Genomic DNA, 10001 nt, shown 5'->3' with positions numbered 1-10001 from the left:
TTGCATGATAACTGCGGCCGCGTGGGGGATTATGGGGGCGACGAGACGCTCCCATGTGACACCTCTCCTGCGCGAGCTGCACTGGCTCCCGGTGGTCTTCCGGGTGCACTTCAAGGTGTTGGTGACCACCTTTAAAGCGCTCCATGGCTTAGGACCCGGGTACTTACGAGACCGCCTTCTGCCACCAATAGCCTCCCACCGGCCAGTACGCTCACACAGAGTGGGCCTCCTCAGGGTGCCATCCGCCAGACAATGTCGGCTGGCAACCCCCAGGGGGAGAGCCTTCTCTGTGGCGGCGCCCACCCTCTGGAACAATCTACCCCCAGAGATACGTACAATAACAGACCCCCGGATTTTTCATTGGGCCCTGAAAACCTATTTATTTTAACTAGCTGGGCTGGCTTGAGTTTAATTTTAAATTGATTTTAAATTGGGTTGTTTTAATTTACGGCCAAAATATTTAATTATTTTAATACTGTTTTTAAATTTTGTATGCTCTGTTTTTACTTTGGCTGTGCACCGCCCTGAGTCCTTTTTGGAGAAGGGTGGTATAGAAATTTAAATAAATAAATAAATAAATAAATAAATAAATAAATAAATAAATAAATAAATAAATAAATAAATAAATAAATAAATAAATAAATAAAGCATTCCTTTTGCATTCCTTTTGCAGCTTCCCTGAATGCAAAAAAGCTTAAGGGTAGGTAGAAGAAATGATACTGAAATCTATTGGGGTAAATGTGAGCATTTTACCCAAGGATTGGCAAAGTTGGGTATTGGGAATGGTCTATGTCTACTCTAATGAAAGGAAGGACTAGGGGAGACATGAAAGCAGTGTTCCAATATTTCAGTGTTTCCCAAACTTGGGAACTTCAAGATGTATGGACTTCAACTCCCAAAATCCCACAGCCAGCCATGCTGGATGGGGAATTCTGGGAGTTGAAGTCCACACTTCTTAAAGTTCCCAAGTTTGGGAAACACTGCAATATTTGAGAGGCTCCTACAAAGAAGAGGGGATCAACCTATTCTCCAAAGCACCTGAAGGCAAGATGAGAAATAACAGATGGAAACTAACCAAGGAGAGAAGCAATCAACTTATTGTGGTCCGCCAGCAACCTGCCTCAGACAGTGAGGAGGCTGGGGAGGAACCTGGGCCAGTCCTGGAGTCTGGGGAAGGCTCGGAGGAGGGGTCTGCATTGGAGGCAGAGAAAGAGCCACCTGGGAGGTACGTGCTGCCTCCGTAGCCTCCAGAATCAGACCTCAGTGAGGCAGAGGAAGAGGGGGAGCCTGTTCCCAGTGTGCACATGCACAGAGCTGCCAGAAGGCAAGAACAGCTAAAACAAAAGGGACGACTCGGGAGTAGGCTGGGAGATGATTGGCCCCTCCCATAAGGCTTAAAAGAGAAGCTAACGGGACATGAGCCTTTGCAGGAAGCAACTTTGTTCGTTCTGGTCGGTTTAAAGCCTGAAGCTTTGTTTGATTCTGGACTCCGTGTGACTTTGCCAATTAGGCCTTTGGCAGCGTGTCAAGGGAGATAAAGGTGGGTGATTATCAGCCTTATCCCGAAGGACTCTTTACAACTCTTTGGGACTCATCTGTGAATGAACAGAATTCACAGCTGTTAAAATAAAACAGGTTTTTGGGACTACTCGTGTATTTTACTGACTCGGGAAGCCTAGGTCAGAACACAACTAATGGAATAGCTCCCTCCAGAAGTTGTGGGTGCTCCATCAGTGGAGGCTTTCAAAAAGAGAGTGGACAACCATTTGTCTGGAATGTTATATGGTCTCCTACTCGAGCATGGGGTTGGACTAGAAGACTTCCAAGGTCCCTTCCATTCTATTCTGATTGACCAATAGTTGAGAAGGAAAAATGACACCCTTCTAACTCTATTATTCTATATTCTAACTTCTTGCTTTCTCTGCTCTCTCCTCCCAACCTCATTCCAATTGAGGGTTTCCGACTTCCTGGCCCAGAATGAAGATAATCCATAGAGCTTTTGTGCACATGTTGTTCTGTCCCCACATGCACCACACGCACACACCCCAACAGACGTTCAAGAGTTAAAGACCAAACCAGCCAGCAAAATCCTTTTCCTTAAGATAACGGAACTTGGCAACAACCTAGTGGCTGCCTGCCAAGAGTTTATTATTTACGAAGAGGAGAGATAACTTCTCCCCACTTCTGATACATCAAAAGAAACAGCTCAATAATTACAGAGTTAATCAAGTCCAGAGATAATCCAGCTAAATCTTATAGCAAAACTCTGGCAATGCAGAATGGCGTGGAAGCTTTCAGCTTTGTTCGTCACAAGGTTTGACTGGCCACCATGCTCCCTTTTATATCCTGTGGGGTGTGGTCCAGTGACTCAGCCTAATCTTGGGCACGCCTTTTCTTCTGTTGCGCGCGCTTATCTCTGTGACGCTGGCGTGGATCCAGCCAAGACTCATTACCCTCATCACTGTCCATCTGTGGCTGCATGGACGTGCTTGGCCCCGGCCCTATCTCTTGCCCTTCGGCGGACACCGAAGGCATTGCCAGAGAGGAGGGTCTTGGAGAGGGAGGCCTTGCCAACTCCTCTTCTTCACTCTCGGAGTCCTCTCCTGCCGATGACACAGGCTCAGGTAACGGAGCCACAACACATGTATGAAATACATGCACATGGATTTGGGCAAAGATCTTGAATGGAAACTATTCAAGGGAGACATTAGAAACCATTTTGTTCATCTTCTTGAATCCTACTTGTTCAAAGAGGCAGAGTCTACTTTGGCTGGTCCAAGTTGAACCTGATTAGTATGGCACCTGCTGACCCAGGACTGATATCACCCGTATCATCCAATTGTTAGAATAATTAATCTAGTGGAACTTCTTACCTTCAAGAAGTTGTGGGTGCTTCATCCCTGGAGGCTTTGAAGAAGAGATTGGACAATGGTATAGGTGTCAACCCTGACTCAAAGTGAGACAATAGGGTTTCCTGCTTGAGCAGGAGGGTGAACTAGAAGACCTCCAAGGTCCCTTCCAACTTTAGGTAAAGGTAGAGGTTCCCCTTGCACATATGTGCTAGTCATTCCCAACTCTAGGGGGACGATGATCATCTACCTTTTAAAGCCGAAGAGCCAGCACTGTCCAAAGTCATGTGGCCGGCATGACTCAACACCAAAGGTGCATGGAACGCTGTTCCCTTCCCACCAAAGGTGGTCCCTATTTTTCTACTTGCATTTCTTATGTGCTTTCAAACTGCTAGGTTGGCAGAAGCTGGGACAAGTAACGGGAGCTCACCCTGTTATGCGGCACTAGGGATTCGAACCGCTGAACTGCCAACCTTTCGATCGAAAAGATCAGCATCTTAGCCCTCACTGAAAGGGCTGTTTACACAAAATTATATATATCTTTCGGGGGTTTTTTTTAATGTTTATCTTTGAGCATGTGCATATGGTGGTCCATTTAGAAATGAAAAATGTTGCTCACAATTTTGTCTCTGACAGAGCATACATGGAGATAGCCCTTGCAATAGCCTTTGCATTTAAGGGCATCTGGTTGGCCATCCTAGGATATAGTTTGGTAAATCTTTGGCCTGCTCAAGAAACCCTTCCTTCCTTCCTTCCTTCCTCCCTCCCTTCCTTCCTTCCTTCCTTCCTTCCTTCCTTCCTTCCTTCCTTCCTTCTTTCCTTCCTTCCTTCCTTCCTTCCTCCTTCCCTCCTTCCCTCCATATGTTCCTACTAGGGTAGTATTCACTTACCTTCCCTACCAGTTCACAAATGTGAGTGCGCTTCCTCGCATATGCAGAGCATCAAAAATGTGCATAAATATAACATGATTACATTCGGGTAGGTGGGTGGAGCCTCCCACAGCCGCCGCTACCAGTTCGCCTGAACCGGGTAGAACCGGCTGAATACCATCACTGGTTCCTATGTTCCTAACTTCCTGCCTTCCTCATCCATTCTCTTTCCTTTTCCCTTTCCTTTTCCTTTTCCTTTTCCTTTTCCTCCCCTCCCTCCTAATCATATTCCTCTTTTAAAAGGAAACTTAATTAATTGACTCATTGGATTGTTGGCTTCAAGATATTTCATCTTCCTCTCCTTCTCTTTCTTGATTCCTTCCTCTGATCAGTACCTCTGCCCTTTTCTTACTGGGAACAAGAGTATCATGGACATTTGCATTGTCTCCAGGTCATCTGTTAATGGCGACCCAGATTTATCTATTTATGCTTTAAAAAGGTCAGAATTCTATATTTCTGCATGGTTTCCCCTATTCATCAGTCATAACAATGGCTTTACGGAGAAGGGAGTAGGAAGTTGCTATATCAAGACACCATTTCTTTCTATATTTATGTACCCCAGGAAGCAAAAGGGGGATTTAAAAGTTTACAGCCCTTTCAAAGTTAGCTGCAAGAATTTCCTAAGGCAGAATTGTCAGGGTAAAGTTGGCTGTGGACGAGCAATATAGTATTTTAAATGTCATTGTCAATACTATTTAAGCCCCAGAAATATATCAAGCCAGCAGCAAAGATCCATTTTTCTCTGCATAGAATGGATACTTCATTCAGAAATGCCTTGGGGAAAAGAGCGATGATAACTTTGCTTAGTGAACTTGGGCAAAAAGTGTACAGTCCCTGGTGAGATGCAACTTGGGATTGGAACTGAGAAGTTCCATCTTGGCAATAGAAGAGGATATTTGTAGCCTGGGGTTGAACTGTGGGGTCCTTGGTGCTCTCTTGTTTTCCTGGAGATGTTTCATTATCCAAGTAGGCACTGATGATGATGTTACCTGATTGGGTAATGACATGTCTAGAAGAAAACAAGTTTCAGAGAGCATCAAGGACTCTGCAGTCCTTTTCTTCCACAGTGGGATTTATGGAGAGGAGGAGGAGGAGGAGGAGGAGGAGGAGGAGGAGGAGGAGGAGGAGGAGGAGAGGAAGAGGAGGAGGAGGAAGGAAGAAGAAGGAGAAGGAGAAGAAGAAGAAGAAGAAGAAGAAGAAGAAGAAGAAGAAGAAGAAGAAGAAGAAGAAGAAGAAGAAGAGGAGGAGGAGGAGGAGGAGGAGGAGGAGGAGGAGGAGGAGGAGGAGGAGGAGGAGGAGGAGGAGGAGGAGGAGGGGAGGAAGAGGAGGAGGAGGAGGAAGGAAGAAGAAGGAGGAGGAGGAGGAGGAGAAGGAGAAGGAGAAGGAGAAGGAGAAGGAGAAGGAGAAGGAGAAGGAGGAGAAGAAGAATCACCACTTCCTTCTATGCTGAACTCAGCATTTGAAGTGTACATCCAGCCGCTGCCCCATCTCTCTCCCGAGAAAATAAAATCCAGATGCAATATGATCCAAATAATTATCGGGAGCTGAACTGTGTTGGCAGGGAGCAATGTACAAAATTCAATTTTAACTAGTGATTACAGGCCCGGCAACCTTGCAACCTGAGATGTCAAACACCCATGTCACTTTCTGCTGTCAGGGAGCACGTCAGGATTCAATGATGCAGGGTGACTTTCCATCAGAGACAATGCAGCTGGCATTTGCAAAAGCACGAGAACCATGTAGTAGGGGAAGCAATAGAAGAGAAAAGAGAGGGAGGGAGGGAGAGGAGGGAGATAATAAATAGATGATTAGATACATAGATAGATGATACATTGATAGATGATACACAGGGAGAGAGAGAGAGGGAGGGAGGGAGGGAGGGAGGGGGAGAGAGAGAGAGAGAGAGAGAGAGAGAGACAGAGAGAGAGAGAGAGAGAGATCTTTACAGATCTACAGATCCTCTGTAATTTTTTATTTTTTTTTATTTTTTTGCTTTTTTTTTTGCTTTAATTTATATGCCGCCCTTCTCCGGAGACTCAGGGTGGCTTACAATGCACTAAGCAATAGCCTTCATCCTTTCGTATATTTATACAAAGTCAGCTTATTGCCCCCACAAACCGGGTCCTCATTTCACCTACCTTTGAAAGGATGGAAGGCTGAGTCAACCTTGAGCCTTGGAGAGATTTGAGCTTGCAGTAATTGCAAGCAGCAGATATTAATAACAGTGTGCTTTAGTCCACTGTACTACCAAGGTTCTTCTCTTGCAGTTTGCTCCAAACATGTCAAGATTTTAGAATAGAACAGAATAACAACATTGGAAGGGACCTTGTAGATCATCTAGTCCAACCCCCCACCCAAGCTGGAGACCCTACACTATTCCTGACAGATGGCAGTCCAGTCTCTTCTTGAAAGCCTCCAGTGATGAAGCTCCCACAACTTCTGAAGGCAACTTCTGTTCCATGGGTTGATTGTTCTCACTGTCAGTAAATTTCTCCTTCTTTCTAGGTTGACTCTCTCCTTGATCAGTTTCCACGCATTGTTTCTTGTTCTGTCTTCAGGTGCTCTGGAAAATTAGGTGACCTCTTCCTCTTTGTGGCAGCCTCTCCAATACTGGAAGACTACCCAAAATTTCTGTTGCTAAATGAGACGTTTGTTGAGTTTTACCACTTTTCTTGCCCCGGTTGTTAAGTAAATGGCTGCAGTTGTTCAGTGAGTAACCCGGTTGTTAAGTGAATCTCTGTTGACTTCTCCGTTGACTTGGCTTGTCACAAGGTCACAAAGGAGTGAGATGAGAGTCAGTTGCCAAGCATCTGAATTTTGATCACGTGACGGCCGTAAGGGTGAAGCAATGGTCATAAGTCGCTTTTTTTCAGTGCAGTGGTAGCTTTGAAAGGTCATGAAACGAACCTTTGTAAGTCGAGGACAGGGGTACTTATGGGACCGCCTTCTGCCACCAATAGCCTCCCACCGGCCGGTTCGCTCCCACAGAGAGGGCCTCCTCAGGGTGCCGTCGGCCAGACAATGCCGGCTGGCGACCCCCAGGAGGAGAGCCTTCTCTGTGGTGGCACCTACCCTATGGAACAATCTACCCCCAGAGATACGAGTGATCTCCGACCTCCGGACTTTTCGTCGGGCCCTAAAAACTTACTTTTTTCAGTTAGCCGGTCTGTCTTGATTTTAGGGTTGGTTTTAAAATTTTGATACGGATTTTAAATTGACAAGTTTTAAATTACGGGCCAAATTTATTTAATTATTTTAAATCCATTTTTAATTGTAATGTTATGTATAAACGTTTTTATTTTGGCTCTTCACCGCCCTGAGTCCGAAAGGAGAAAGGCGGTATAGAAGTTTGAATAATAAATAATAAATAAATAAATAGGGGTGGGTTCTACTTACCCTTACTACCGGTTCGCAAAGGGAGCCGCGCACATGCGCTCTTGCTTTGCTCGCCGGCGTGCTCTTCTGCACAAGCTCAGAAGCGTTTTGATGACATCAGGGTCAGTGGGCGGAGCCTCCCGCCAATTTTACTACCAATCAGTGGTGAAATGTAAAATTTGTTACTACCGGTTCTGTGGGCGTGGCTTGGTGGTGGGGGGGTAATATGACTGAGTGGGCGTGGCCAACTTTTTTTTTTTTTTACTTTTAAAACCATTTTTTCTACAACCTCTTTGGCTGAAAAGGTTGTAAAAAAATGCTTTTTATATATATATATATATATTTAACAATCATTACTTTATTGATATAGCAAAGTAAACATTCCCAATACATTGCAATGGCATACCTGTGCAATTAAATTTATGTTGTTATAAGAAAACCTTCTACTCTGAACAGGATAACCCATCTACTTGGGAAGATGAGTTTTAAAGGAAAGTGTTATTTTTTTTTTCACCAAGGAGGAGAGATGGGCTGAGGATTTTGAAGATAGGACATCACTACAGCAGAAATAGATAACAGGAAACTGCTCATCATCTGTTTGGTGTCTTCTGAGCTCCTAGAGTTGGCAAAACTGATAAATGAGCAGTAGACAGCAATCCAAGCACACCATTTTAATTTTAACATTAAGCCACACATGCTGAAAAGCATCCCTAGCAAATTCATATAATCTGGTGTAGGATCTTCTAAAGTAGAGTTGTTTTCTGTAGTTGGAGGCTTGTATCTGAGAACACGGATCTGCCATACTGTTGCTAGACATCCCACTGTGCTGCGGGCTATAGTACTGTGCTGAGAGCGACCTCCTTTCTTTAAAAAAATGCTTTTAAAGCCTCTGACGATCCCAGCTTACTTGCCTGATCGGCAGAGGCTGTTTTTTTCTTTTAAAACCGTTTTTTCTACAACCTCTTTGGCCGAAGAGGTTGTAGAAAAAATGCTTTTAAAAGCCTCTGATGATCCCAGCTGAGCCGTGGGATCATCAGAGGCTTTGAAAAAATGCTTTTATTTTTTTTTTTTAAAAAAAGCCTCTGATGATTGCACGGCTCAGCTGGGCAATTGGGGGGGGGCAGGGATTTTTGCTACCAGTTCTCCGAACCACCCGCCTCCATCGCTACCGGATCGGGCGATCCAGTCCGAACCGGGAGCATTTCATCCCTGCTACCGGTTCTATAGAACCGGTGCGAACCGGGTGCAACCCATCACTGGTTAAGGACTACCTGTATTTGTCTTGGATCACCTCCTTGATGGAGGTTATCATGTCAGATGCTTGTCCATGGAGATTCTGTCATCCAGGTCATGGTTATCCCAAAGGTTTTATTTATTTTTTTTCCCCCAAGAGGCAACTGGACTTTCTTGGTTTTTCTTTGAAGACCTTTCACTTCTCATCCAAGAAGCTTCTTCAGCTCTTCCAAACTGCATAGCTAAATGTCCATGGAGATTCTCAGCCATCCAGATCATGGTTGTCCCAAAGGTTTTATTTTTTTTTCAAGAGGCATTTGGACTTTCTTGGTTTTTCTTTGAAGACCTTTCGCTTCTCATCCAAGAAGCTTCTTTAGCTCTCTGAGATGTCCGATGCTCCTTTCACTCTTTATAGGCAGAACTTTAACCCTGTTTGTTGAAGCTGAAAATCCTCTCTAGTTTCATATAATCTGGACACGCTCTGGACATCCCTCAGTCATTTTAAGAAGCTGAGTCTGTTTAGCCTGGAGGAAAGGTGTCTGCTGGAAGATAAAACAGAAAGCTTCAAAACCGGAAAGATTGTCACGCAGAAGAAGCTCAAGATCAATTCTTTCTCATTTCCACAACTAGGACAGAGAATAATGGAAAAAAATAACAGGAAGGCGTGGGAGTGTTTGAGAAAAACCTCTTCACGGTAAGTACAGTGGGGTCTTTGGTGCTTTCTGAGCTTGGAAGTTTTCTTGCAGAAGTTTCATTAACAAACTAACTAACATCATCATGTTAGCACTGATGATGTTGCCTAGCTGGGTACTGAAACATCTGCAAGAAAACCACCAAGTTCAGAGAGCACCAAGGACCACACAATTTCCTCCTCCTCCTCCTCCTCCTCCTCCTCCTCCTCCTCCTCCTCCTCCTCCTCCTCCTCCTCCTCCTCCTCCTCTCCTTTTTAGCACCGATGATGTTCCCTTGTTGGGTCATGAAACATCTGCAAGAAAGCAACTAAGATCAGAGAGAACCAAGGACCCCACAATTTCCTCCTCCTCCTCCTCCTCCTCCTCCTCCTCCTCCTCCTCCTCCTCCTCCTCCTCCTCCTCCTCCCCCTCCTCTCCTTTTTAGCACCGATGATGTTCCCTAGTTGGGTCATGAAACATCTGCAAGAAAACAAATAAGGTCAGAGAGCACTAAGGGCCACACAGTTCAACGCTGAGCTACAAATATTTTCTTCTATCAGTACAGTGAGAAAAACAATAACAATTTTGATGGTCCAATCCATGAACCAGAGCAGTAGTTGACTCCCTTTCCATGGATACAAGAAGGTTGGTCATCCATCCATCTCAGATGTTTTAATTTAGATGCCTCCACTGAGCCAAGTGGAAGTCAACCTTTGTGACCTCAATGGTCCTTTCCTACATTTCTTCTAATGTCTCCCAAACCAGTTCTTCTAAAATCTCTTCATCCCATCTTTTGAAGTTCCTCAATCCAAGTTCAACGACAATAGTCAGGGCCCTCTACAATTCAGCCCAAAATTAAATATTCCGTTGAATTGCAAAAATGTAAACCATAACCCATGTTAAGGAAGAATGATTGCTGTTTCCCTTCCCATCTTCATCAGAAT

The 10001-nt window shown here is 44.7% G+C and overlaps 1 pseudogene; it reads right to left on the bottom strand.

The window, feature by feature from the left end:
• Positions 1-7491: 7491 nt before the first annotated feature.
• Positions 7492-7970, bottom strand: LOC148115022 (PAT complex subunit Asterix pseudogene; annotated as a pseudogene).
• Positions 7971-10001: the final 2031 nt, after the last annotated feature.

The sequence above is a fragment of the Pantherophis guttatus genome, chromosome 2 (assembly GCF_059756535.1).
Source record: "Pantherophis guttatus breed Tessera chromosome 2, ASM5975653v1, whole genome shotgun sequence".
NCBI classification, from domain to species: Eukaryota; Metazoa; Chordata; class Lepidosauria; order Squamata; family Colubridae; genus Pantherophis; species Pantherophis guttatus.
This window is presented reverse-complemented; position numbering and strand designations above follow the sequence as displayed.